At 44.4% G+C, this 27,828-nt stretch overlaps 1 protein-coding gene and 1 pseudogene across 1 annotated transcript in view; one reads left to right on the top strand and one right to left on the bottom strand.

Annotated features, from left to right (window-relative positions):
• The window catches only part of LOC124622999 (ras association domain-containing protein 10-like), a 1,089,376-nt gene that overhangs the window by 609,756 nt on the left and 451,792 nt on the right, over nucleotides 1–27,828 (bottom strand). The window lies entirely within an intron of this gene.
• Nucleotides 20,602–20,719, top strand: LOC124623338 (annotated as a pseudogene).

Genomic DNA, 27,828 nt, shown 5'->3' with positions numbered 1-27,828 from the left:
CACCACTGGTGATCGTCGAGGGGACACTGAATAGTGCACGGTACATCCAAACCGTCATCGAACCCATCGTTCTACCATTCCTAGACCGGCAAGGGAACTTGCTGTTCCAACAGGACAATGCACGTCCGCATGTATCCCGTGCCACCCAACGTGCTCTAGAAGGTGTAAGTCAACTACCCCGGCCAGCAAGATCTCCGGATCTGTCCCCCATTGAGCATGTTTGGGACTGGATGAAGCGTCGTCTCACGCGGTCTGCACGTCCAGCACGAACGCTGGTCCAACTGAGGCGCCAGGTGGAAATGGCATGGCAAGCCGTTCCACAGGACTATATCCAGCATCTCTACGATCGTCTCCATGGGAGAATAGCAGCCTGCATTGCTGCGAAAGGTGGATATACACTGTACTAGTGCCGACATTGTGCATGCTCTGTTGCCTGTGTCTATGTGCCTGTGGTTCTGTCAGTGTGATCATGTGATGTATCTGACCCTAGGAATGTGTCAATAAAGTTTCCCCTTCCTGGGACAATGAATTCACGGTGTTCTTATTTCAATTTCCAGGAGTGTAGTTTGCCTCGTGCGTCTCTAATTAGCTAGGACAAATGGAAAACAGTAGCTTTGATCAGTTTAGGGGCAACGAAATACACACAACACCTTCACACGTGCCCCAGGTCTCGGTTCCCTTCCGATTCATGCTGTGTATTAAACACCTGGCAGAAAGTATTAACAATAACCTCTGGCTTTTCGCAGATGATACAGCCGCATTTAATGTAGTGCTGTATGAAGAAAACTGCAAAAATATTCAGTCATGTCTTGACGAGATTTCAAAATGTGTAGAATTCGGCAACTTGCTTTGAACAAAGTTGCAGAACAGTGCACTTCATAAAACGAAAAGAAAACGTAGTGTCTTATGTGTACTGTATTAGTAAGTGACAATTGGCGTCAGTCAACTCTCGACGGGGATACGTAATGCAATGATCCCACAGGCTCAGGCTGGGAAAATGTATGGTGTCAGGAAGAATTCCGCTCACAGCTGGTAAAATTGTTGTTTATTAAAACACGACCGGTTTGTCAGTTTTAAGCCGCATCATCACGTGAATAATGTTAAAAAAAATAGCCTTACCCATCGCTCCTAGTCAAAAGTTACTATTCAGGGAATGTTATCAATGTATAGTAACTTTTGAGTAGGAGCGATGGGTATGGCTATGACCTTTTAACATTGTTCACCTGATGATGGGGCTTAAATCATGTTTTAATAAACAACAATTTTAGCATCTATGAGCTGAAATCTTCCTGACATCATGCCTTTCTACAGCTGTGGTTTCCTGGAATATAAAATTGTTTCTGGGAAAATACATTCAGTCTACAAAGGAGACTGCTTACAATAGACACTAGCACTCATTGTTGAACATTATTCAAGTCAACACACAATGCGACCAACAGAGGATACTTGAGATATACAAATAGAAAGAAGGGCAACAAAAGTGGTCACAGGTTTGAATTTGCAGATACTTGAAGACAGACGTATACTATCCCGCGGAAGCTTGCTTACGTAGTCCCAGGAACCAGTATTGAGTGAGGTATCTTCCCCTACACAAAGCTCCCATAGCGGGCGCATAGATAATATTAAACTAAATACAGCGTTCGTAGAACGCTATAACGAATCATTCTGCCGGCCGCGGTGGTCTAGCGGTTCTAGGCGCGCAGTCCGGAACCGCGCGACTGCTACGGTCGCAGGCTCGAATCCTGCCTCGGGCATGGATGTGTGTGATGTCCTTAGGTTAGTTAGGTTTAAGTAGTTCTCAGTTCTAGGGGACTGATGACCACAGATGTTAAGTCCCATAGTGCTCAGAACCATTTGAACCACGAATCATTCATTATAATCTTCCACGCAAATGGAATTGGAAAAAGCCCAAATAACTAGTACAATAGGAAGTTCCCTCTGTCCTGGACTTCACAGAGGGCAGAGTATAAATGTAGATATGTCCGACTCTGTAGCTGAGTGGTCAATGTAGAAGGCTGCTATGAGGAGGGACCCGAATTCGATTCTCGGTAGCGTCAAAGACTTTTCCTTGACGGGAGGATTGCACTGGGGAGCAATCAGCCTCGTGATTACAATTGAGGAGCTACCTGATTGAGGGGTAGCGGTTCTTAACGCCGACAACAGTCGAGAGAACCGTGTGCTGATCCCAAGCAATTCTATACCACATTCGCACGACGCCATACGTCACGGGCCAGATTAGGAATACGGCCCTGTGATTTAGATCACAGGACGCGACACTACAGGTATTACGAGTAGCAGCTACTGCCTCCATCGGGGAGAAAGTCGCTGTTTGACACCACTTTAAAACTTCGTAGCTGCACGTTTAAATAGACCTATGCTCTCGATAACATATGACGAAATTAAGGACTGCATTGGATACCTCGTCACTGACGTACTGATTTTCAACGAGACCCGGGCGTAGCCGAGCGTTCGCGATGTTTGTCGAGAAAGACAACTAGGGAGACGTCACGCAAGTTCGTTGCACGGGCCCCGCCGGAGGATGACAGGGCGGCCGGTCTACATCGCGTGGTTTTCAGGGCCTGATCTGTGTGTTTCGTCGTTTTCGTTTACATTTAGATACAGATATATGACAACGTAAAGGTACAGAATATTTCCGTCCTTTGCCAGCATTAACTAACTAAACAATACAACACAAATTAGCACTGTAGAAGACAATGCGCATTAGTTGGTTGATTTGGGGTAAAAGACCAAACCGCGAGGTCATTTGCCCCATCGGATTAGGGAAGGTTGGGGAAGGAAGTCGGCCGTGCCCTTTCAAAGGAACCATCCCGGCATTTGCCGCACCCTCAGTCCGTAAAATCATGGCGACGGTGATCTGGGACTCTGATGGGGCTATTTTGTTTGAAGTCCTCCGTCATGGCGCAACGATTAACTGTGAAGTGTATTGTACTACCCTCAGGAAAGTGAAGAAAAGACTTCAAAGTGTTCGCCACCACAAAAATGTTGAACAACTTCTCCATGACAACGCAAAGCCCCACACAGGTCTGCGCACCTGGAAGGAGCTCGTAACACCTCTTTTGATTCTTCTCCTACATCCTCCCTAATGCCCGGATTCCGCACTTTCCGACTTTTATCTTTGGCCCAGTGAAGAGGCCGTGCGAAAGAGTATATGGATGACTGGTTGGTAGTTGATGCAGAAAGACGTTGGCTCCGACGTCGAGCAAGGAAGTGGCACCATGCGTGTATACAGTCCCTCCCAGTAAGGTGGCGTAACGTCGCCGCATTGAACGGAGATTATGCTGAAGAATAGGTTTTTCTAGCCAGAAGACTGGGGAATAATATTGTGTTCTAGAATCTTGAATAAAGCAATCCTGGTTACAGAAAAATAAATCTCTTGCATTACTCACTGAGAACCCCTCGTACACCCGTAACTCCGCCGAGGATATACACTACTGGCCATTAAAATTGCTACACCACGAAGATGACGTGCTACACACGCGAAATGTAACCAACAGGAAGAAAAAGCTGTGATATGCAAATGATTAGCGTTTCAGAGCATTCACACAAGGTTGGCGCCGGTGGCGACACCTACAACGTGCTGACATGAGGAAAGTTTCCAACAGATTTATCGTACACAAACAGTAGTTGACCGGCGTTGCCTGGTGAAACGTTGGTGTGATGCCTCGTGTAGCCGGCCAGTGTGGCCGAACGGTTCTAGGCGCTTCAGTCTGAAAACACGCCACCGCTACGGTCGCAGGTTCGAATCCATCCTCGGGCATGCATCTGTGTGCTGTCCTTAGGTTGGTTAGCTTTAAGTAGTTCTAAGGTCTAGGGCACTGATGACGTCAGATGTTAAGTCCCATAGTGCTCAGAGCCATTTGAACCATTTTTTTGCCTCGTGTAAGGAGGAGAAATGCGTACCATCACGTTTCCGACTTTGATAAAGGTCGGATTGTAGCCTATCGCGATTGCGGTTTATCGTGCAGCCACGTCTCGATCCCTGAGTCAACAGATGTGGACGTTTGCACGCCAACAACCGTCTGCACGAACTGTTCGACGACGTTTGCAGCAGCACGAACTATAAGCTCGGAGACCATGGCTGCGGTTACCCTTGACATTGCATCACAGACAGGAGCACCTGCGGTGGTGTACTCAACGACGAACCTGGGTGAACGAAGGGTGAAACGTCATTTTTTTCGGACCAGTCCAGGTTCTGTTTACAGTATCATGATGGTCGCATCCGTGTTTGGAGATATCGCGGTGAACGCACATTGGAAGCGTGTATTCGTCATCGCCATACTGGCGTATCACCCGGCGTGATGGTTCGGGGTGCCTTTGGTTACACATCTCGGTCACCTCTTGTTCGCATTGATGGCACTTTGAACAGTGGACGTTACATTTCAGATGTGTTACGACCCGTGGCTCTACCCTTCATTCGATCCCTGCGAAACCCTACATTTCAGCAGGATAATGCACGGCCGGCCGGTGTGGCAGAGCGGTTAAAGGCGCCTCAGTCTGGAACCGCGTGACCGCTACGGTCGCATGTTCGAATCCTGCCTCGGGCATGGATGGCTGTGATGTCCTTAGGTTAGTTAGGTTTAAGTAGTTCTAAGTTCTAGGGGACTGATGACCACAGCAGTTAAGTCCCATATTGCTCAGAGCCATTTGAACCATTTGATAATGCACGACCGCATGTTGCAGGTCCTGTACGGGCCTTTCTGGATACAGAAAATGTTCGACTGCTGCCCTGGCCACCCCATTCTCCAGATCTCTGACCAATTGAAAACGTCTGGTCCATGGTGGCCGAGCAACTGGTTCGTCACAATACGCCAGTCAGTACTGTTGATGAACTATGGTATCGCGTTGAAGCTGCATGGGCAGCTGAACCTGTACACGCCATCCAAGCTCTGTTTGACTCAATGCGCAGGCGTATCAAGGCCGTTATTACGGCCAGAGGTGGTTGTTATGGGTACTGATTTCTGAGGATCTATGTAACCAAATTGCGTGAAAATGTAGTCACATGTCAGTTCTAGTATAATATATTTGTCCAATGAATACCCGTTTATCATCTGCATTTCTTCTTGTTGTAGCAATTTTAATGGCCTGTAGTGTATTCGCCTTTTTTTGTACTATGATACGAGCATTTTTCATTAGGGTCTGGAACGTGAATGATGTGACGAAATTATTAAGACAGCTTAGACAATTAGTAGGAACGATAGACGACGTCCGAGGAGTGTCTGCAGCGCGACAGAGAACGCTCTCAGCGGTGTGTGAGGAGGCATAGTGTGGTGTGTGTAGCGTCTCGTTATACGTTAGGGCGTTGATCTCGGCCGGCAGGAACAAGACGGCGCGGAGCGGCGCGGCGCGCAGGAAGCGGGCTCGGCCGCTCTTCCGGAACTCTCCTCCAGGAGACGAGGCGAGGCGAGGCCGGGCCCACGGCTCCGCCTTTTGCCCCAGGCTCCTCGAGCGTGGCTGCAGTCCCGCGATAGATATCTGCTCTACGTATCCTCAAGCCACCGTACGGTACAGGGTTGAGTACATTAGTGCTTCGATTTATGATATTCGGTCAGAAAATTAGTAGCAACAGATTGCAAGTCATCTGCTGAAATCGAATTTGTACCTGGGGCTCCCAAAAGAAGAGTTACAGGCTCTCTGCTGCTTCTAATTAGTGACTTAGCTAGTTATATGTTCCATAGTTTGTTCTTTTATCGAAATGATCTGTAACGAGTCGTTTTACATGTGTAAGTAGGTTGCTTAGGTTTTTATATTGGTAACGCCACGTAGCACTCTGTATGAAAATCACTGGCTGTGCTGTGTGCAGTCTGTGGCTGGTTAGCATTGTTCTAATATTCGCTATTGTATTGTTGGGCAGTTGGCTGTTAACAGTGCGTAGCGTTGCGCAGTTGGAGGTGAGCCGCCAGCAGTGGTGGATGTGGGGAGAGAGATGGCGGAGTTTTTAGAGAGGGTGATCTGGACGTGTGTCCATCAGTGAGAGTAAATTTGTAAGACTGGATATCATGAACTGATATAGGTATTATGACTTTTGAACACTATTAAGGTAAATACATTGTTTGTTCTTTATCAAAATCTTTCATTTGCTAACTATGCCTATCAGTAGTTAGTGACTTCAGTAGTTAGAATCTTTTATTTAGCTGGCAGTATTGGCGCTCGCTGTATTGCAGTAGTTTGAGTAACGAAGATTTTTGTGAGGTAAGTGATTCATGAAAGTTATAGGTTATTGTTAGTCAGGGCCATTCTTTTGTAGGGATTATTAAAAGTCAGATTGCGTTGCGCTAAAAATATTGTGTGTCAGTTTAGTGTTGATCATAATAAGTAAAGAGAGTAATGTCTGAGTACGTTCAGTTTTGCTCAGCTGTTTGAAAAGCAAATAATGGCTCATATGGCTCTTAGCACTATGGCACTTAACATCTATGGTCATCAGTCCCCTAGAACTTAGAACTACTTAAACCTAACTAACCTAAGGACATCACACAACACCCAGTCATCACGAGGCAGAGAAAATCCCTGACCCCGCCGGGAATCGAACCCGGGAACCCGGGCGCGGGAAGCGAGAACGCTAGCGCACGACCACGAGCTGCGGACAGCAAATAAACCTCTTACATTATCAGCACAGTCATTCATAAATTTTTCTAAGCGTACGTTTCACATGATATGTACACACGATTAGTGTTAACGTTAATTAACACATAATTTCTCGGTCCTACTCATGCCACTACACTTAACAACTAGTTCTTTTTTTCAATTTTTTTTATCAGGCTACAAGATTTCAAATAAAAATTCGTTCACTGAATGGACGGACGTATCCATCAGAAATGATTTTAGGTTATATTTAAAACGTGCTTTGCTGCCTCTCAGATATTTTATGATATTGGACAAATGACCAAAGGTTTTTGTTGCTACGTATTGAACTCGTTTCTGAGCCACTGACAGCTCTCTCTGGTGTTACAGATATGGATACCACTATTCTCCTCAAATCGTCATTGGTTATTTATAATTAATTTCACTAGCGAACATGTGTATTGTGACGGTGCAGTTAAAATGCGTTGCTACTTGAAGAGATACTTGAAGAAGTATTATTCTTTTTGCTTCTTGAGTTTCCCCAAAAAATTATTCCATAAGACATTGCTGAGTCGGAATGTGCAAAAAATGTCAGGAGATTGATACGTTTGTTTCCAAGGACTGGCAGTTATACGAAGAGCAAAATTAGTTAAACTTAATTGTTTGAGAAGCCCAATAATAAGCTTCTCCCAGTTCAAGTTTTCATCATTATGTACACACAAAAAGTTGGGGCATTCCATCCTACTTACCTAACCCTGTTCATGTGCAACATCAATTGTTGGTACGGCTAGCTGTTTATAGAACTGAATATAGTGTGTTTCCTCAAATTTAAGGAGAGTGTTTTAGAGAAAACTTCAAACTTATTTTAAAAAATTATTAACAATCTCTTCCGTTGCTTTCTTCGTAATGGCATTTATTGGAACACTACTATTCTCTCCGAAAGGTACCAATTCAGCTCGCTGAATGTTATTTGGAAGGTCTTTCACGTAATGATGGAATAGGAGCGCACCCAAAATTGACCCCAGTGAGAATCGCTTTGTTATTTATCGCCAGTCACTAAAATTTTCTACCTTTCCAACAATTATTCAGCATTTTTTTGCATTCTGATCTGTATAAACCATTTAGGACACCATTTCTTCCACTGTGGGCAGATGATGATGTCGTTCACCATCTACGAAAGCCGTAAAGAAATAAAAACTAATTACAGATCACTCTACTTTTGCCAAACAGTTACACTATCTCCGGTGTATAATTAACACAAACAGGGAACGGTAAACATAACTGTAAACAACAAAAAGCACCTTCTCACCCTACAATAAATTAACCATATTCGTAAAACCATAACAGAAAAGAAACAAATCGTAAATGATCAGACCAACCTGGCAAATAACACACTTTTTTAAAGTAATGGATCACATAGTATAAGACCTAAGTCACCCACTGACTACCCGCTCCCCTCAGTTTTCATTCATCGCTATCGTCTCTTTTTTGTTACTTTCACTATAACACAGCCACCCTCATTCATCCTCCGCCTCCCCCCCCCCCCCCGCCCACCTCTCTGCTCCCCCCTCCTCTCACTGTCATATCTCTCTGTCTCCCGACTTTTCTCCATCTCTCTCCCTTTCCTCCTCTGCCCCCTCTCAATGTCTCTCGCTTTTACTCTACCCCCTCGTACTACACAAACCAACAATCCACAAATGAGTACGAAAGTGCAAAAGCAAGTGCGTCCTCGGGGTTGGCATTTTTATAAAGCTTTATAAAAGTGAAGTGAAAAGAAACGCAAATGCATCAAAAGAAAAAAAAACAGGTTCGTAAAAACCGAAATATCACGAAAAGTGAAAGTATAATCAATTTTTTTCAGTTTCAGATTTCCATTAACAACGAGGGAAAAAATTGGTGGATTTCAGAATATGTTACAAGCCAAATTTATAAATAAAAACTGTTTTACTCTGATAGGAAAAGTGGAACGCGTCTCGTGAAAAATGTTGTTGAACTTCTTGTAAGCGTACCTCGGAAAAATAAAACAAATTGAAATTACAAAAACATTTAGGCAAGATACCAAAATGGTGTAAAAACATTCAGTTGACTCTGAATAATTGAAAGTGTAATGTCCTCTACATTAGCACTAAAAAGTTTCGTTAAATTTCAGTAACACGAAAATCACACAACCTTGAAAGCCGTCGATAGCCGATAGAGCGAAATGCCTAGCAATTACGGTTGCCGACAGCTTAAACTGGAACCATCAATGGAAAATGTTGTCGGGAAGTCGAAATAAAGACTGCGATTTAATGATAGAAAACATAGAAGATACAACGAATCTATTAAGGAGACTGTCTACGCTACGCTTTTCTTTTCTGCGTGTGTGGGACGTCTTTACCAAATAAGATTGGCTCTTAGCACTACGGGACTTAACTTCTGAGGTCATCAGTCCCCTAGAACGTAGAACTACTTAAAACTAACTAACCTAAGGGTCGCGCGGTTCAGGACTGTAGCGCCTAGAACCGCTCGCCCACTCCGGCCGGGCCAAATAAGATTGTTGAAGGAAACAGAGAAAATTCAAAGAAGAGCATTTCCTTTCGTACTATCGCTAAATAGGGGCAAAAAGTGTCACGGATATGTTTTTCACAGCGAAGAGGTCTTTTAAATTCGCGTCATCAACTTTCTCTTCAAAATGTGAACGCATTTTGTTGATTCCCATCTACATAAGGAAAAATGGCCACCTCGTTAATATAAGATAAATCAGTTTCGAAGGGAAAGATTTAAATGATCACTTTTACCACCTGCTATTCGAGAGTGTCTGAAAGTGGCTCTATGAACCCTCTGCCACAGACTGAGTTGTGCATCTTCAGAGCAGTTTTTGAGATATTGTAATTGTTTTTCTCCGTTTTGTTCCAATAGCTGCTGGTACACAGAAAGTTCGATTATCGAAATGCCTACATATATACTAGAATTTTTCTAGTTATGCCCTTATGATAATTGCAGTTGGTCTACGGGAAACGATGTAACATATTTTGTGTATATAAGGGTCGGCCAAAATAATATAAACACTTTACAGCAATCCTTTAGTCTCTATCTTGGAGATTTAATGGCGTCGCGCGAGTCCCAGTAACAACGGCAAATAAAATTTATGCTGTCTTAATAATGTGCCACACGCGAAGAAAATTATGCGAAGCAGTTCTCCGCTGATATACTCAGAAACGCATATTGAGGACGCAGTTTAAGCCTCTGCATTGCTATACTATTAAATAAGTATTAATAACGGTCGCCAGCCTCGCTTTGACACACAAAACAGAGTAAAACTGTCGCTACTTCTATACCGCTAATAAATGCCCAATTGTAACCTAGCTAATTTCAGATAGCTTCCTGGATCCGATCGCTGGGATGGTAAATATCCACCGCCAACAGTCCAAAGATCGCCTCGAATGGTTGCTAGTTAATTCCGACGCTAACCTCTAGAAGAAACAAAACAGGAAAACGGTTCAAAGTCAAAACAATCACGCGTAAAGGACCTAGAATTTAAGTAAGACCTCACCAAGTTAGTCTCGTTCACTAAATACCACGGTCCAGCTGTAAGCTTGCCTCGATAACCTAATTCCGCCTAATGAGCATGCGCATACATGATAAACGGCACCACTGGTGAAGAAAACTGTTATTTCACGCCTGCGCTTGGGAACACAGTCTCTGATTAATAAAGAGTTCCCGTACTTGAAAACAAAATTGGGTTACCAATATCACTGAGTACTGCCTTTATAAACACACTTCGAAGCACCACCTCTGCTCCATAGAGCACCCGCCTCCCACTAAGTCAGTTGGCCGACTTCCGCGATGTCATGTTTCGAGCGAAATGGCACAGTGGTCAGTAAACTAGATTTTGCATTCCGGAGAACGGTGGTTCAAATCCGCCTCCGGCCATACAGTTTCAGGTTTTCAGCGATTTCCCTAAACCGCTCCAGGCAAAGACGGGATAGTTCCTTCGAAAAGACAAGCCAATTTCCTTCCCCAAACTTAACAAAGGCCGGCCGTTGTGGTAGAGCGATCGTAGGCGCTTCAGTCTGGAGCCGCACGACCGCTACTGTCGCAGGTTCGAATCCTGCCTCGAGCATGGATGTGTGTGATATCCTTAGGTTAGTTAGGTTTAAGTAGTTCTAAGTTCTAGGGGACTGATGACCTCAGAAGGTAAGTCCCATAGTGCTCAAAGCCATTTGAAGCCATAACAAAGAAACTACGCATCACGAAGGAATTTTCCGAATGGGACCGTAGTCGGTAGATGTGATGTAATGAACAGCCAAACAAATGATTACAACTTCAGAAAAATTGGAGGATTTGTTCCAGAGAAAGAGCTTTATAAATTGAGCAAGTCAATAACGCGAAGGTTCGTCTCTGCCCCTATGCAAGTAGTTATTCGATTCGGCATTGATTGAAAGAGTTGTTGGATGTTCGTCTGAGAGGTATCGTGCCAATTTATGTCGAATTGGTGCACTTGATCGTCAAAATATCGAAATGGTTATAGTATGCTGCCCGTAATGCGCCGCACGTTCTCAGTTAGGGAGACATCCGGCGACCTCGCTGGCCGAGGTAGAGTTTGGCAAGTACGAAAACAAGCAGTAGAAACTGTAGAAACTTATACTTGCGGGCAATATCTTGCTGAAGTGTAAGCCTACGATGGCTTGCCATGAAGGGCAACAAAATGGGGCGTACAGTATCGTCGATGTACCGCTGTGCTGTAAGGGTTCCTAGGATGACAACAAAAGGGGTCCTGCTGTAAAAAGAAATGACACCCCAGACCAACACTCTTGATTGTCGGACCTTATGAAGGGCGACAGTCAGGGTGGTATCCAGCAGCAGTCCAGGGTGTCTCCAGACACGTCTTCGCTGGTCGTCACAGCTCAGTTCGTAGCGGGAATCGTCAATGAAGACAATTCTGCTCCAATCAATGAGATTCCATGCCGAAAACGTATCTGGAGATGTCCTGGACAACGGTCGGATACCAGCCTGTCGTCCATCTTATGGCCCGCCAAGCAGCAGTGATGGTCCGGAGTGCCACTTATTTTCATAGCAGACGCCTTTGGTTGTCATCTGCGGCAGTCTTATAGCACAGCGGTACCTGAACGATAGTCCACGGCCCTTCTGTTGTCCTCAGCAAGCCATCCTGGGCTCAGCAAGATAATGTGCGCCCGCACACGGTGAGAGCTTCTACTGCTTGTCTTCGTGATTGCCAAACCTTACATTGGTCAGCAAAGTGGCCAGATTTCTCTGCAACTGAAAACGTTTGGAGCATTGCGGGCCGGCAACCAGCTCGGTATTTCGACAGATAGTTCACATGGCTCTGAAAACTAAGGGAATTAACATCGGAGGTCACCAGTCCCCTAGGACTTAGAAGTACTTAAACCTAACTAACCTAAGGACATCACACACATCCAAGCCCGAGGCAGGATTCGAACCTGCGACCGTAGCGGTCGCGCAGCCACAACGGCCGGCAGTTGGACAGAAATTGGCACGATATCCCTCAGGAGGATATCCAATAACGCTGTCAACGAATGCCAAGCCGGATAGCTGCTTGTATAAGGACTATAAGTGGATCAACGCGTTATTGACTCAATTTGTGAAGCTCTTTCTCTTGGATAAATCATCCAAATTTTCTGAAACTGTAATCATTTGTTTGTCTATAGATGTATATCTCATCTTCCGATTTCCGTCCCATTCGGATAAGTTTTTGCTCTTACAGGGCATTCCATTTGCGAGGAGGGCGTGCTGACAGTTCACCTTGATGGAAATCGTATCTTGCAGTGATTTAAAAAAGTGATAGTTCATCAATCACTGATACTTTTTATGATACAAGAATCGTTAATTACCAGGTACCTAGCATTCCATGAAAATCTCGCTCATAAGTACCCAGAGAGGTTATTGATCACGTGGAATGTTCAGGATGACGAGATCGGTGTGTACATCACGCTCTTCCGTTACACAGATCTTAAATTCTACAGCCGCGCCGCCGTGTTAGACAGCGATGTTTACATACTAATGTTCGCATTACGTGCGTGACAGGAAGTTTTACAGGCGAGTGCGTGTCTAGAGTATGCATGTGTTCAAGCCTACTACTGCTTCTATTACCAAAGTGCACACGTAACGGTGTACATGTTAACACGAGCTGTGCACTGTATACCAACATGGTTTTGACCAACAGCTCGACAGCTTCGAATCTTAAGCACACTTTGAGATTTTCCAAATATTCTGCGCCTGATTCAAGTATGCTCACGAGATTCTTTTTCATTGTAGGCTTTCCACGGCGGACTACATTTATAAAGGTGAACATGATCGGATATTTGAGAGAAATTTCGACTGAGTGTCCTGACTGGAATTTGTACCCGTGCCGTTCTCTGATGTTTTAAATTTGCTATCTCAGTGGATAGCAGCGTGTAGAGAAAAAGTGGAGATCTATGTTTAACGTTCCGTCGATAAAAACTTCATTAGAGACAAAGCACAAGCTCGCATTTTGTCAGGACGGGAAGGAAATCGGCCTTGCTGAAGCACCCGAAGGGGTTTAGGGACTCTACGGAAAACCTAAATCTGGATGACCGTACGGGGATTTGAATCGTGCACAGTTTAGATGCATCTGTCTTAGTCACACCGGTACTCGAAGGATGCGGCATCGCCAACATGATTTCCTAAATTTTCACCTTCCCACTTTACAGAAAGGATGACGATTCTATCTACCAACACGAATAGCAAAAACTGTGTATCAAATCTGAATGTTTACGTAAGTTATCGCAACTATGTGCTTAGTTTGAGTAAAAATGAGGGCAGGCCAAGAGCCGTGTATCTGAATGCTTGAATGCTTCTCCCGTCCCCCTCCCCTTCAAACTGTAGATGTTATGTCTTAAGCAGCCGAAACGTGAGCTACGGTTATCTGGCGATATCGCCTGCAATCTACTGCCCGCTTCGATCCCGCGAATTTCAACCAGTATTTCGAATGCCACTGTGTTGTAAAGATATTCTATGGAAAATTAATTGCTATGTTCAGCAGATGTGGCAATTCATCTCCGTAAGTCTGCTAATAGAAGCAAAAAAAAAAAAAAAGGACAGGAATTGAAATGTATTAATCTTATTTTGAAACGCTTTTCCTGGGAACATTTTTCCATCGAGGTCAAACAGGTTGTAACGGGTGTTCAAAAAGTCTCTCCTCAGTGCCGTGTGATTGTTAGCCACGCGTGCCGTATAATTGTTCGCTTGCCTGGGTTACTTCCCTTCAAGTGGACTCTCCCGACATTCCATTATGTGAAAATTTGTAAGTAAAAATGAATATAAAATAAATTAATAACTTGTATTTCACTGTGGCATACGGCACGCGCGGCTAACAATCATATGGCACTGCGGAGAGACTTTTTGAACACCCTGTATAAATATTTTGTATCTGTAATTCAAAAATGCATCTTAAAATCCTCACTTTCTTTTTAGTTTATTAGCTTATGGATAACCTGCAAGAATTACAATTTTGTAGTCTCGCTGTGTCTACAGAAATATTTTCAGTATGTGCCCTGCTTGTTTCTATAACCTTTGTTACAAATTGTGTGAGGGAAATTACGCCACATGAAATCACAAGAGACCGAAGTGTGGCTGTAGGATTAGTACTCCATGATCATTTAAATCACAACTGCCTTGCCGCAGTAGTAACACCAGTTCCTGCAAAATGGTTCAAATGGCTCTAAGCACTATGGGACTTAACATCTGAGGTCATCATTCCCCTAGACTTAGAACTACTTAAACCTAACTAACCTAAGGACATCACACACATCAATGCCCGAGGTAGGATTCGAACTTGCGACCGTAGCAACCGTGTGGTTCCGGACTGAAGCGCCTAGTACCGCTCGGCCACAGTTCCTGCAGATCACGAAAGTAAAGAGCTGTAGTGCTTGCTGTTAGCACTTGGTCGCGCGGGATAGCCGTGCGGTCTTAGGCGCCTTGTCACGGTCCGCGCGGCTTCCCCCGTCGGAGGTTCGAGTCCTCCCTCGGGCATGGGTGTGTGTGTGTGTGTGTGTGTGTGTGTGTGTGTGTGAGTGTGTGTGTGTGTTGTCCTTAGCGTTAGTTTAAGTTGGATTAAGTAGTAGGTAAGCTTAGGGACCGAAAACTTCAGCAGTTTGGTCCCATAAGACCTTACCACAAATTTCCAATTTGTTAGCACATGGATGGGTGACCATCCGAGTCTTCCGAGTGCCGTTGGCAAGCGGGGTTCACTCAGCACTTGTGAAGCTAATTGAGGAGTTACTTGACTGAGAAGTAGCGGCTCCGGTTATGAAATCTGACAACGGCCAGGAGACCAATGTGCTGGCCAATGCCCTTCCACATGCGCATTCAGTGATGCCTATCGGCTGAGGAAGATACTTCAGTCGGTCGGTACCGTTGGGCCTGTTTGGAGACTTGAGCTGAACATTTAAATTAAAATAAACACTTAGTATCACCTCATTTCGTTTAAAAGTTAAAAACAATTATAATATCTTAAGATGGTTCATAACTGATTCAATATCAGTACCTCTGAGTACTGCAACTGTTGGTCTAAACTTTCCATGAATTTCTATTCTACAGCACAAGCATAAAAATGCTATTACTGCAGAAGCTGAAGATGTCAGTGTTTTTATGTTTCTGTTCCTTCTTCTTACAAGCTGCAGCTACGTGTTCAAATTAACTTTGCAGAATACTTTGTGCTCCTTAAATAACTGTAAATTCCATCGTAAAGTCCTTCCTCCACTTGAGAATAGTGAAACAAAACAACGACGCTTAGTAAATAGACAAACCACCCCAGATGGCATCGGAATTTCGAGCGATCACACATCGATCGCTGTGATCTGCGAATTAACGTATGTACATGTCGCACCATCTAGCGACGGATTGCTGAGATTGTCGCTAGTGTGTGTGTGTGTGTGTGTGTGTGTGTGTGTGTGTTGAGGACTGGGAAGAGGGGGAGTGGCGTCCGGGGGGGGGGGGGGGGGGGGGAGATGCTACACAGACACTACCGTCCCCTTAGGTACTCAATAGAGCAGTCAATCTGCGTGTAGTATTCCATTTCGGAAGGAACTGCTATCCAACTCTGTTTTCATCATCTTAATTTCAGAACGAACTGCTTTCAAACTCTGCTTTTATCATTTTAATTTCGAAGGAACTGCTTTCAAACTCCGCATTCACCATCTTAATTTCAGAAGGAACTGCTTTCAAACTCTGCTTAGACCATCTTAATTTCAGAAGGAACTGCTCTCAAACTCTGCTTTCATCATCTTATCTGACGTTTTCCGTCGCGATGTTTTCTTTCAGAACCTCAACGACGAATTTTGCCTCCATCCCTTCCAAAAAAAGGAAAAGAACTCGTCCTTAAAATCTTCTCTAGGATCGAAAAGCAAAATGCTGCGATAGACAAGACTACCTCTGCATAAATTAATTTAGTATAACGTGCATCAGTTTGAACAAAACGAGGCAATGCCGCTGTGAAAGCTCTAGATTCATAATCAGAAATAAAACGGTTTGAATGTTTGTCCGCTAATGTAGTTGAATGTTGATCCGACAATGATTTTCGGTTTTCCATAGTTTCTGGCTAACATTTCGGACGCGTGCCATGAATGTTAGCCCTCAATTCCTAATGAACTAATGGTCGATGAGAATCTGAAATCACGAAAAGGAATAAAGGCAATTCCCATAAATACATACTTGTGCCATGTAACTACACGTATCATTTACAGAGCTGCTTAGCACTTTAAGCTTCTTAGTGTTATACATTTCACTTTTATTCCACTGTTATGATTTTATCTGAATTGCTTTCTACACTGACGTACTATCATTATTCATGGTGACTGAGAAAATGTTATTTTACTCGGACTTACTTTCTGGTACTTCAGTTCACTACTACGATGTACTTTGCTGTTGTTATCAGCTTCCTTTTAATGTCATCAGAAAAACTTTATGTTTAACACTAGAGGTATACATATAATTTCATTTATATCTGAAGATCATTTACGAAGTTATTAATTTTGAGAAGCAGCACTGTGTACGTCAGTTATTGCAATTGCAACGAATGTATATTTTAGAAGTTTTCGTGTTCTGTTTCTGAATTACGTTCTGATTTTCGTACAAAAGATTTCTACGCCTTAGCCTGTGTGGGTGTGATTCCGTTTAGTAATTGATAATATGATACGCTCTCCCGTCTTAAACGTAACTATTAATATACAACGAAAGATGTACTTTGAAACTGTATATCGATGGTACTTTATGATACTTTCATTGTACGCTCTTTGACTGTTACAATTTTCCCCAACATTTTTACATTTACACATATGTGGTGGTACTTTAACCAGCTGTGTAGATGTGTTTTGGGACTATACGTTGCGAGGTTTATCGTCCCCTTATTACTAGTTATATGTGGCTTTTTAATTATATGTTACTGTTATAGTTCTCGCCCCACTATCAGTCCATGCATTTTATGCTTTAGAATTTAGATCGGTACCAAGACAGCCGTACTATGCATGGCACGCGTCAATTTGAGGAAGAAATTTCTGGGAATTTACATCTGGAACACGGAGATGTATGGAAGTGAATCGTAGACTGTGAAAGAACCGTAAAAAAAAGTGAACCGAAGCGTTTTAGATGTACTGCTATAGAGGGATCTTGAAAAATAGATGGGCTGATGAAATGAAGTTCTCCACAGAATCGGCGAACAAAGGAACTTGTAAAAACACTTACTAGAAGATGGAAAGGACGACAGAAAATATAATAAACATCAGGAAATAACTTCCACGGCACTACGGGAAGCTGCAGATAGTGAAAGCTGTAAGGGAACACAGAGGCTGCAATATATGTAACAAAAGATTCGAGATCGTCTGCTGTAGGTGCTACAAAAAGAGGGAGGGATTGAAACAGGACAGAAAGTCATAAGGGAACACACCAAACCAATCAGCAGTCTGTTTAAAAATATATGATCCATAATGAATTACTATGTAAGTTATATGCGCCACCTATATGTATAACACGTAAAGGACGGATTAGAAGTGGTACCTTGCCACACAATAAACCATCCTGTAATGTTGCATTCAAATTAGTCTACGGAGTCCTGCTACAACATGCCTATGTTGTGACATTTGAAGAAAAAATTTAAAAATCTATCAATATTCACGAAAAATTTCTGTGTGTCTTAACTCAAAGTCTAACTTCTCAGCAGTTTATGAGGAACGCAGGAAGAGAAAGGAACAACAGAAAATTATGAAGAAAGTAACGGGTACTGTCATACAGTCCAAACGATGAAGCTACACGTTTTACCCTCTTCTCCGGAACCATTTATTTTATAATTTCATTTAGCAGCCAGCTAGCCACTGTCATCATATATTCTATCCTGTCTTCCATTCTGTATCTACGTCCGACATTTCAACCTGCTTCTTTAAATGCAAAGCGAACTTTTCTCGGCTTCGACTTATACAGGTTGTGAACTTTACCTCTTGTTAGTGCGCAACGTCGTATACTCGTTTCTCCTGCGACGAAGGCGAGGTCGTCTGCTAGGCTGGGAATATAATATGAAAGATAGCCTAGGGAACGGCGCTGAACTGGCGCATTGACACAGGCAGCAGCATATTTACGGGCTGGGTTTTTTCCTGCTTCATGTCACTGACGACGAGGTCACGGGCTACAGAAATACTGCAAACAGTAACTTTATGGAAATCGGGCAGCGACGTGCAGCGTATGCAAAGAGGCAGCATAGCCATCTAAGCACGTGGTGGGACTCAGCTCTACGATTTGCTTAACCCTCCTTCCTTTTCGAGCACAGCATAACAACGTAAAAAGAAAATGTCAGATCAAGTAATCATCACTAGAGCTATACACTGTTCAGTAACATCAGTGTGACCACAGCCTATGCTCGATGTTAACGTCCAATAGCCATTTACAGATGGCAGGTGCCAGTACTAGAGGTGGAGCGTATACAGGGTGTTACAAAAAGGTACGACCAAACTTTCAGAAAACATTCCTCACACACAAATAAAGAAAAGATGTATGTGGACATGTGTCCGGAAACGCTTAATTTCCATGTTAGAGCTCATTTTAGTTTCGTTCTTCCACCTACTCAATGGAGCACGTTATCACGATTTCATACGGGATACTCTACCTGTGCTGCTAGAACATGTGCCTTTACAAGTACGACACAACATGTGGTTCATGCACGATGGAGCTCCTGCACATTTCAGTCGAAGTGTTCGTACGCTTCTCAACAACAGATTCGGTGACCGATGGATTGATAGAGGCGGACCAATTCCATGGCCTCCACGCTCTCCTGACTTCAACCCTCTTGACTTTAATTTATGGGGGCATTTGAAAGCTCTTATCTACGCAACCCTTGTACCAAATGTATAGACTCTTCGTGCTCGTATTGTAGACGGCTGTGATACAATACGCCATTCTCCAGGGCTGCATCAGCGCATCAGGGATTCCATGCGACGGAGTGTGGATGCACGTATCCTCGCTAACGGAGGACATTTTGAACATTTCCTGTAACAAAGTGTTTGAAGTCACGCTGGTACGTTCTGTTGCTGTGTGTTTCCATTCCATGATTAATGTGATTTGAAGAGAAGTAATAAAATGAGATCTAACATGGAAAGTAAGCGTTTCCGGACACATGTCCACATAACATATTTTCTTTCTTTGTGTGTGAGGAATGTTTCCTGAAAGTTTGGCCGTACCTTTTTGTAACACCTTGTATAAAGCGTGTCGGGGTACGCGAAAAACAGTGTCCTTACACTAATGCGGAAACGGAGCGATTTATCTGACGTCCAGCCGGTATGGTCTTCGGCTTTTCGCCAAGGGTGGAAGCATTTACAAAACGGCTAAGATTGTGCCGCCGTGGTTGAAGTATACCGGACATGGTAAAATGGCGCCAACCAAAACTGGTGCCGGGGCAACTACGGTGCACCATGGGCCACGGATGACAGGGACGAACGACAGGTGCAGAGTTGTGGACAGGAGAATAGACGAGCAACTGTTGGACAACTGGCCAGCTAAGATGAACAAAGGGGCTACCGGCAGTGTCTCCTCAAAGATCGTTCAGAGAACGTTACTGCGTATGGGCCTCTCCAGCAAGTGACTTACTGGTCCATGTACCCATGCTGATTGCTGGTCAGCGGCAGCGAAAGCTGGCATTTGTATGGCAGTAACGTAACTGATGATGGTCGAAGTAGAGAAGATGTAAAATGTTGACTGGCAATAGCATGGAAAGCGTTTCTGAAGAAGAAAAATTTGTTAACATCGAGTATAGATTTAAGTGTCAGGAAGTCGTTTCTGAAAGTATTTTTGTATGGAGTGTAGCCATGTATGGAAGTGAAACATGGACTATAAATAGTTTGGACAAGAAGAGAATAGAAGCTTTCGAAATGTGGTGCTACAGAAGAATGCTGAAGATTAAATGGGTAGATCACATAACTAATGATAAAGTATTGAATAGAATTGGGGAGAAGAGGAGTATGTGGCACAACTTGACAAAAAGAAGGGACCGGTTAGTAGGACATGTTCTGATTCATCAAGGGATCACAAATTTAGCATTTGAGGGCAGCGTGGACGGTAAAAATCGTAGAGGGAGACCAATAGATGAATACACTAAGCAGATTCAAAAGGATGTGGGTTGCAGTAGGTACTGGGAGATGAAGCAGCTTGCACAGGATAGGGTAGCATGGAGAGCTGCATCAAACCAGTCTCAGGACTGAAGACCACAACAACAACAACCGCAACTGGACGTCCACTGAGTGACGACAGGTGGTTTTTTCAGATGAGCCACGTTGTACGCTCCATTGGACAGACAGGAGTTGGCGTGTACGGCTCTGCAACAATCGTCGGAAGGGTCACGGCTGAAGGAGAGATGTTATGGTCTGGGGAACATTTTCGTGGTATTCCCAGGTTGATCTCCACATTCTGGAAGGCAAAGTGGATCAACATACGTATCATTATCCTTGGCGACCATGTCCACCTCTACAAGCAGTTTGTTTTTCTCTCGGCACAATGGCTTCAGCCAATGGCCTTGCCGCACTGGTAACACCGGTTCCCGTCAGATCACCGAAATTAAGCACTGTCGGGCTGGGCTAGCACTTGGATGGGTGACCATCCGGTCTGTCAAGCGCTGTTGGCAAGCGGGGTGCACTCAGCCCTTGTGAGGCAAACTGAGGAGCTACTTGATTGAGAAGTAGCGGCTCCGGTCTCGGAAACTGACCTACGGCCGGGAGAGCGGTGAGCTGACCACATGCCCCTCCATATCCACATCCAGTGACGCCTGTGGGCTGAGGATGACACAGCGGCCAGTTGGTACCTTTGGGCCTTCATGGCCTGTGTGGGAGGAGTTTGGTTTTTTTAGTTTACAGTGGCTTCTACCAGCAGCACAGTGCTATGTGTCACACAGCTCACAGCTTAGTCTCAAGAGCACCGGGATGAGATTACTGTTCTCTCCATATTCCCTAGATTTAAGCCCCATCGTGAATCTATGTAACCCCCTCGATCGGGCTAATCGCGCCATGGATCCTCAACCAAGATACCTAGTGCAGCTGGTGGCAGCACCGTCTGTCAAGCACGTAAGTGTGATCCATATAGAAGTCAGTATGGCCCAACATCCCTGTGGGTGCCTTCCAGAATCTCATTGACTCTCTTCCTGTACAAAAAATGGTTCAAATGGCTCTGAGCACTATGGGACTTAACATCTGAGGTCATCAGTCCCCTAGAACTTAGAACTACTTAAACCTAACTAACCTAAGAACATCACACACAACCATGCCCGAGGCAGGATTCGAACCTGCGACCGTAGTGGTCGTGCGGTTCCAGACTGAAGCGCCTAGAACCGCTCGGCCACCCCAGCTGACCTCTTCCTGCACATCTCACAGTAGTTTGCACTGCAAAAGGTGGTTGTTCAGGAGTTCGACAGTTGGTCACAATGACGTGACTGGGCGGTGTATATTAGATACATTGCAACAGTTACTCTGATGGGGTCCAGATCTACAGGTAAAGAAGTTGAGATTAGATATACCACATTGTAAATTGCGACCACTACACGAGATGCCAATTTCAGATCCGCCATCGCAATGGCTCTAATTTTGAACACAACATGCAGAATGACACACGATTTTTATTGTTGCTCTTCGCACTAGTATGACACCAGTTGTTACATAACATGCAGGGCGATAATAACCTAATGACATTTTTCGTATAGAAGAGTATTACATTTCAAATTACAGAATGAATAGTACTAAGGCAGTACAGAATGAATTCAAATAACAGTACACTCGATTTAGATTTGATATTTTCTGCCCTGTGTCATCACCAAACATTCTGTGTATCTGTAATATCTTTAGTTTTCGAGATTTGATGTCTTGCACACCTACGTTTTTTTTAACACTAGTCAGTTGTTACCTGAAAGGGTTTAACCAACTGAAGACCGTTCCTGACAAAACACCAATTAGTGAAAAAATACCATTTGTTTGCATTTCACTCCTAAATATGCAATTGTTCTACCAAGATGTCACAGAAGGCTGCCTTAATAAAGCAATGTAAGTTAAATAACAATTTATTGCCGACGTTATGAACAATGAGCCGATTCGCCAGCGGCCTAGCATTGCTATGCAAAGTAGGGAGCTTGCAAATTATGAAAGCATGCTGCAAAGAGACCTTGTCGTATGTCCGAGCATTGTATCCGGACAGTGAGTGTACCAAAGTGTGCAAACTAAGCTTATTCCTTAGTGCACAAATGGACAAAACATCTAAACTGTCTTCTCAAGCCCAGGGTGTTACACTGGCATTTTAAATAAATGTGACCCAGCCCTGTAAGGCAGCTAATATCAGGTGCAGATCGTAACAAAAATCATTAACAATGCTGCTGTCAAGTACCTAGAATGCATGAATTAATAAAAATGAAAGTTTGGGGTCTATTCTAGAAAGACAAAGCAGCTATTCCCTTTTTTATTCTACATACAATTATCAACTGTTGCTTTCAGGGTTCAAGTGATAAACAATAATCATGTTCAATTACTTTTGATAATCAGTGACAAAATATTTAATTCTTGGACATATTCACTGTGATGCCGCTCCCCCTGTCTGCAGCGAACCAAAAGGAGGACGTCATTTTCAAACAGAATCTGAATTCGTCCGAAAACACGTTCCTCTCCCCAGCGACGTCGTTCCATACACCACTGCCGTCTAACATGTTTCTGCAAATTTTTCACAGGTAGGCGGATAAGTGGACGACGCACACGCAAACCATGCCATAACAAACAACGACAGACTGTTAGTCCTGGCAGTGTACGATGTGTTCCACTGTTCCACTTTTGCGTCAGAGTCGAGGAAGACGGGGATCTGTACTGCAACGACGTGTCCCATCTCATCGTGTTCTTAGGCCTTCCGTGAACCATTCTGCACACACCCGATGCACTGCCGAAACACTCCATCCCACACGAGCAGCAGTTTTCCGGATGGATGCATCACATTCTCTAATGCCAATAATGCGCCCTCTTTCAAACTCACTGATTTGACTTTGCGGTTCGCTCATACGTCTGAGGGGCATTCTGCACGTCTTTTCAAGTCACGCTCGTCCATTATCTTCGATTTATAGAGACAACGAGAGCCGCAGGCACATTTTACCTGTAGGCGGTGTTGCGCCGTGATATCGATGCTGACCTTGAACCTGCTGGTTAGCATGGTTCAAGTGCCAATCATTTCTGCAGAACATACTAGTGTACTCTCATGCGATTATGAATGTCCTATCTCTAGTCGTTCAAGGTGTTCTGTTCTTTCTGAACATGAGTGAAAGTTGCTGACTTCTCTTCCTGAAACATGTTAGAAGTTCATACAGAGAGTAATCTTGTATTTTGTGCAAGCTTGTTTTAAGGAATATTTCTTTGGAAGCTCATGAGTTCTTTTAACGGTTTTGAGACAAGTGTATCACTGATAATTGATATGAGTCTGAGTTTTACATATAATGAATCATTTTAATTTGTACTTTTTACTATACAAAGCAATTTACATAGTCATTTGTGTGTCGAGTATTGCTTATTGGTTCAAATGGTTCAAATGGCTCTGATCACCATGGGACTCAACATCTGATGTCATCAGTCCCCTAGAACTTAGAACTACTTAAACCTAACTAACCTAAGGACATCACACACATCCATGCCTGAGGCAGTATTCGAACCTACGACCGCAGCAGTCGCGCGGTTCCGGACTGAAGCGCCTAGAACCGCTCGGCCATCCCGGCCGGCGTTATTGCTTATTCATGTAAGTACGTGTGCAGCGCGCTTGTATATCGAGCGTGGATGTAACTAAGAGGTTGTAATTGTTTTCGGCACAAATTTTATATTCATTGCTACTCGTTTGCATCTACTGGGTGTGTCCCAGTTTTGCGTAGTGATTTAAATCGCATGTTTGTAAGTCTTCTCTCTTATATTGCAGTAAATTAGACTGCTAGTGTTGGTTGCTTTCGTAACTGAATTGGTAAATTATGTAATCAAATTTGAGAAGCCGTTTTGGAATGAAGGCAACGGCATTGCCGCAGTGGATACCCGGTTCCCGTGAGATAACCGAAGTTAAGCGCTGTCGGGCGTGGTCGGCACTTGCATGGGTGAGCATCCAGGCCGCCATGAGCAGTTGCCATTTTTCGGGGTGCACTCAGCCTCGTGATGCTAATTGAGGAGCTACTCGACTGAATAGTAGCGGCTTCGATCAAGAATATCATCATAACGACCGGGAGAGCGGTGTGCTGACCCCACGCCCCTGCTATCCGCATCCTCCTCTGGGGATGACACGGCGGTCGGATGGTCCAGATGGGTCACTTATGGCCTGTAGACGGAGTGGTTCTGGTGGTGGTTTTGGAATGAAGTCCCAAGCCATTGGATCGGCGTGCTTACTTCAGACAAGGAGACTCTTCTTTAATGACTGAAATTTTCTCTTTACTTGTGAACTGTAAAAGTGCAGTTTTCAATTATTGTCATGAAATTTCTTCGATGTTAAATATTGATTTTTCTGTTTCCTTGAAGTCAGGCCGGCCGCTGCGGCCGAGCGGTTCTAGGCGCTTCAGTCCGGAATCGTGCTACTGCTACGGTCGTAGGTTCGAATCCTGCCTCGGGCATGGATGTGTGTGACGTCCTTAGGCTAGTTAGGTTTATATAGTTCTAAGTCTAGGGGACTGATGACCTCAGATGTTAAGTCCCGTAGTGCTCAGAGCCATTTGAACCTTGAAGTCATATTTAACGTCGATTTTAACTTGTCTAAAATTCATTTGTTAACTATCTTTTTTAAGGTCATACGTCTACGAAGGGAATAAAATTTGTGACAGAATTTTACACTTTATGGCCTAGCACCTTACCGCTCACTGATCCATGCACTGCCGTCATTTTAGTAATCATACTTATTAATGAACCCCTGATAACTCAACAAAATTTGCTTCATACATTTTTATTTTGCTTCTGGACAAAAAATTATTCTGGGTGGTCTATATAAATGAGGCACTATACACGTAGACGATGTAGTTCGGCAATTTACATATTAGCAAATCGTTGGTAGAGGTGACACAAGCGACAAGTGACAGGAAATATCCTACGACCGACTGAGATTCGAACTCAGCACCAGAGGCTGTATAGCCCGGCGCTTACCCACTCAGCTGCCGAGCTACAGGACAGTCGACTGGCGCCGCCATAATCGTCACGTTGTTGCGCCCGGCAATTTGGTGTCGGTGGTTTTCCCCGGATCGCGGTACTCACGGTTCACGGTTGACACGGTGGCACGTGAAAATCCCAGCGGCCGCACGATCTCAGAGACGGCTAGTCCCACGCTTCGGCAGCGATCAAATGCGCTGATACCGCGCGTCGTGCACATCCTACGGTCGCCCGTCACGCCACTACAAGGTCTGACGACAAACCAGCCGCGAGACACAACAAACAGGACTGCACACAAACTGGCTGTTTTCATTTAACGTCATATCAGTCCTAAATGAAGGTGATGAACATTTCAAATGGAATGATAGTCTGTCGCTGTCTTCGGCAAAACGAGGCAGGTGAATAAAGATTCTGTAATTGCCCTCATGAGCTTGTTTCCCAATCGTTATCCGTTGTAAGATAATGTTCCCCCACTAATGACCTTGATTCTCATGGAATATTAGACCCTAACTTGCCTCCCTTTCCACAGAACGTGCGTGTTTTACTGAAAGGAGTAATGTCGGTCCTGCCTGGTGGTTCAAAAATGGTTCAAATGGCTCTGAGCACTATGGGACTTAACTGCTGTGGTCATCAGTCCCCTAGAACTTAGAACTATTTAAACCTAACTAACCTAAGGACATCACACACATCCATGCCCGAGGCAGGATTCGAACCTGCGACCGTAGCAGTCGCGCAGTTCCGGACTGAACGCTTAGAACCGCTAGACCACCGCGGCCGGCTGCCTGGTGGTTTGAAGCTTTACTCGAGTAGGATATATCTTCTGCGAACATGTGTCACCTTCTCCTCTGATGATTGCTGTGTAATGGAGTGGGGCACTACACATCCATCCTTTATCCTTCGAACAGCACGTTTCAGAGCTGCTTTCAGCACCTTTTCTGAATCGAAGGTATTCCATTACTTGGTTAAACTAACAATCTAATCGTAATGATATTTTTTTTATATTATGATTAGTTTCGACTTTAACTTAAAGTCATCTACAGATGAGAGCCCCCTATTACTAGAGTTAGCGGTGCATCGGCTGTTCTCGTGGTAGCACTCGTCTCGTGGTAGCTCTCTTCCAGAAACACTTGACTGGGATAGCAAGACTTCTGCACGATACTGGGTCATGGACTGCTAGGCATCGTCACTGCGGAAGTCCCTTGCGGTTAGCGTGTCAGTCTCTGAGCAACCGAGTAATGCAGAGATCGGGCGGGAAGGAGCGCCTGGTCCCCGGCACGGATCCGCCCGTCGGTTTTTTGCCGAGCTCCGGTGAACCGGCCAGTCTGTGGATCGTTTTTAGGCAGTTTTCCATCTGCCACGGCGAATGCGGGCTGGTTCCCCTTATTCCGCCTCAGTTACACTACGTCGGCGAGTGCTGCGCAAACAAGTTCTCCACGTACACGTACACCACCATTACTCTACCATGCAAACATAGGGGTTACACTCGTCTGGTCTGAGACGTTCCCTGGGGGGATCCACCGGGGGCCGAACCGCACAATAACCCTGGGTTCGGTGTGGGGCGGCGGAGGGGTGAAGTGGACTGCGGTAATCGTCGTGGGGTTGCGGACCACTGCGGCTGCGGCGGGGACGGAGCCTCTCCGTCGTTTCTAGGCCCACGGTTCACATACAATACAATACAATACAATGTAGAGATTCAGTTCGTGTCGAACTATATGGAGGCAATGGAGAAGGTGACTCATGTTCGCAGAAGATATATCCTGCTGGAGTAAGGCTTCAAACCACGAGGCAGGACCGACATTACTCCTTTCAGTAAAACACGCACGTTCTGTGGAAAGAATGGCAAGTTAGGCTCCAACATTCCGTCAGCATCGAGGTCATTAGAGGTGGAACATTATCTTACAACGGACATCGATTGGAAAGCACACTCATGAGGACAATTACAGAATCTTTAATCACCTGTATCGTTTTGCTCGCTTCAGTGTATGATCATCCACATGACAGGTCCTTAATTGTTCACTGGGGAAGCTGACAAGATGGTATCCTGCACGATACCCAACTGAATCACAAAACCGTGACAGTGGACCACGGCCAAATGTGATACATCTAGCAGTCTCCTGGCATCCTGATGGCTGTACAGGGTCTGACGACAAACCAGTAGCGTGAGAAGAGAAAGTGTTCCATTCGCCAAGGTGATAGTGCCGCCCTCCGTGCAACACAGCTACTTTACCTTATTCAGCTGGTAATGAGAAAGGACAAGCTGCACAGGGTGGCGACTGCTTTGTAGTCTTGTTGATGAGTGCTAAAACATCTTGTTGATGAGTGCTAAAACAAAATATTAAAAATAAAAAGAACACTGTTAAAACAGCTGAGATCGACATGCAGCTAAACAAAACTGTGAGACCAATCGGTAGCACATCCAATCAGGACCATTTCATTGCAGTGTCAGTAGCGCATAAGAAGTCAGTGTAAGAGTGTTAAACAAGCCTAAATCAAGCACAGACATCTGCATGGGACAATTCAATACTTTCCAACGCAGCACATAAAAAAGTATACACGCATTGGATTCATGCAAAAATTATCGCCACTTCAGCACTAACAGCCAGTGGAA

This window comes from Schistocerca americana, chromosome 7, assembly GCF_021461395.2.
Source record: "Schistocerca americana isolate TAMUIC-IGC-003095 chromosome 7, iqSchAmer2.1, whole genome shotgun sequence".
Classification (NCBI taxonomy): domain Eukaryota; kingdom Metazoa; phylum Arthropoda; class Insecta; order Orthoptera; family Acrididae; genus Schistocerca; species Schistocerca americana.
The sequence above is the reverse complement of the archived record's forward strand: the minus strand, read 5'-3'. Positions and strand labels throughout refer to the sequence as shown.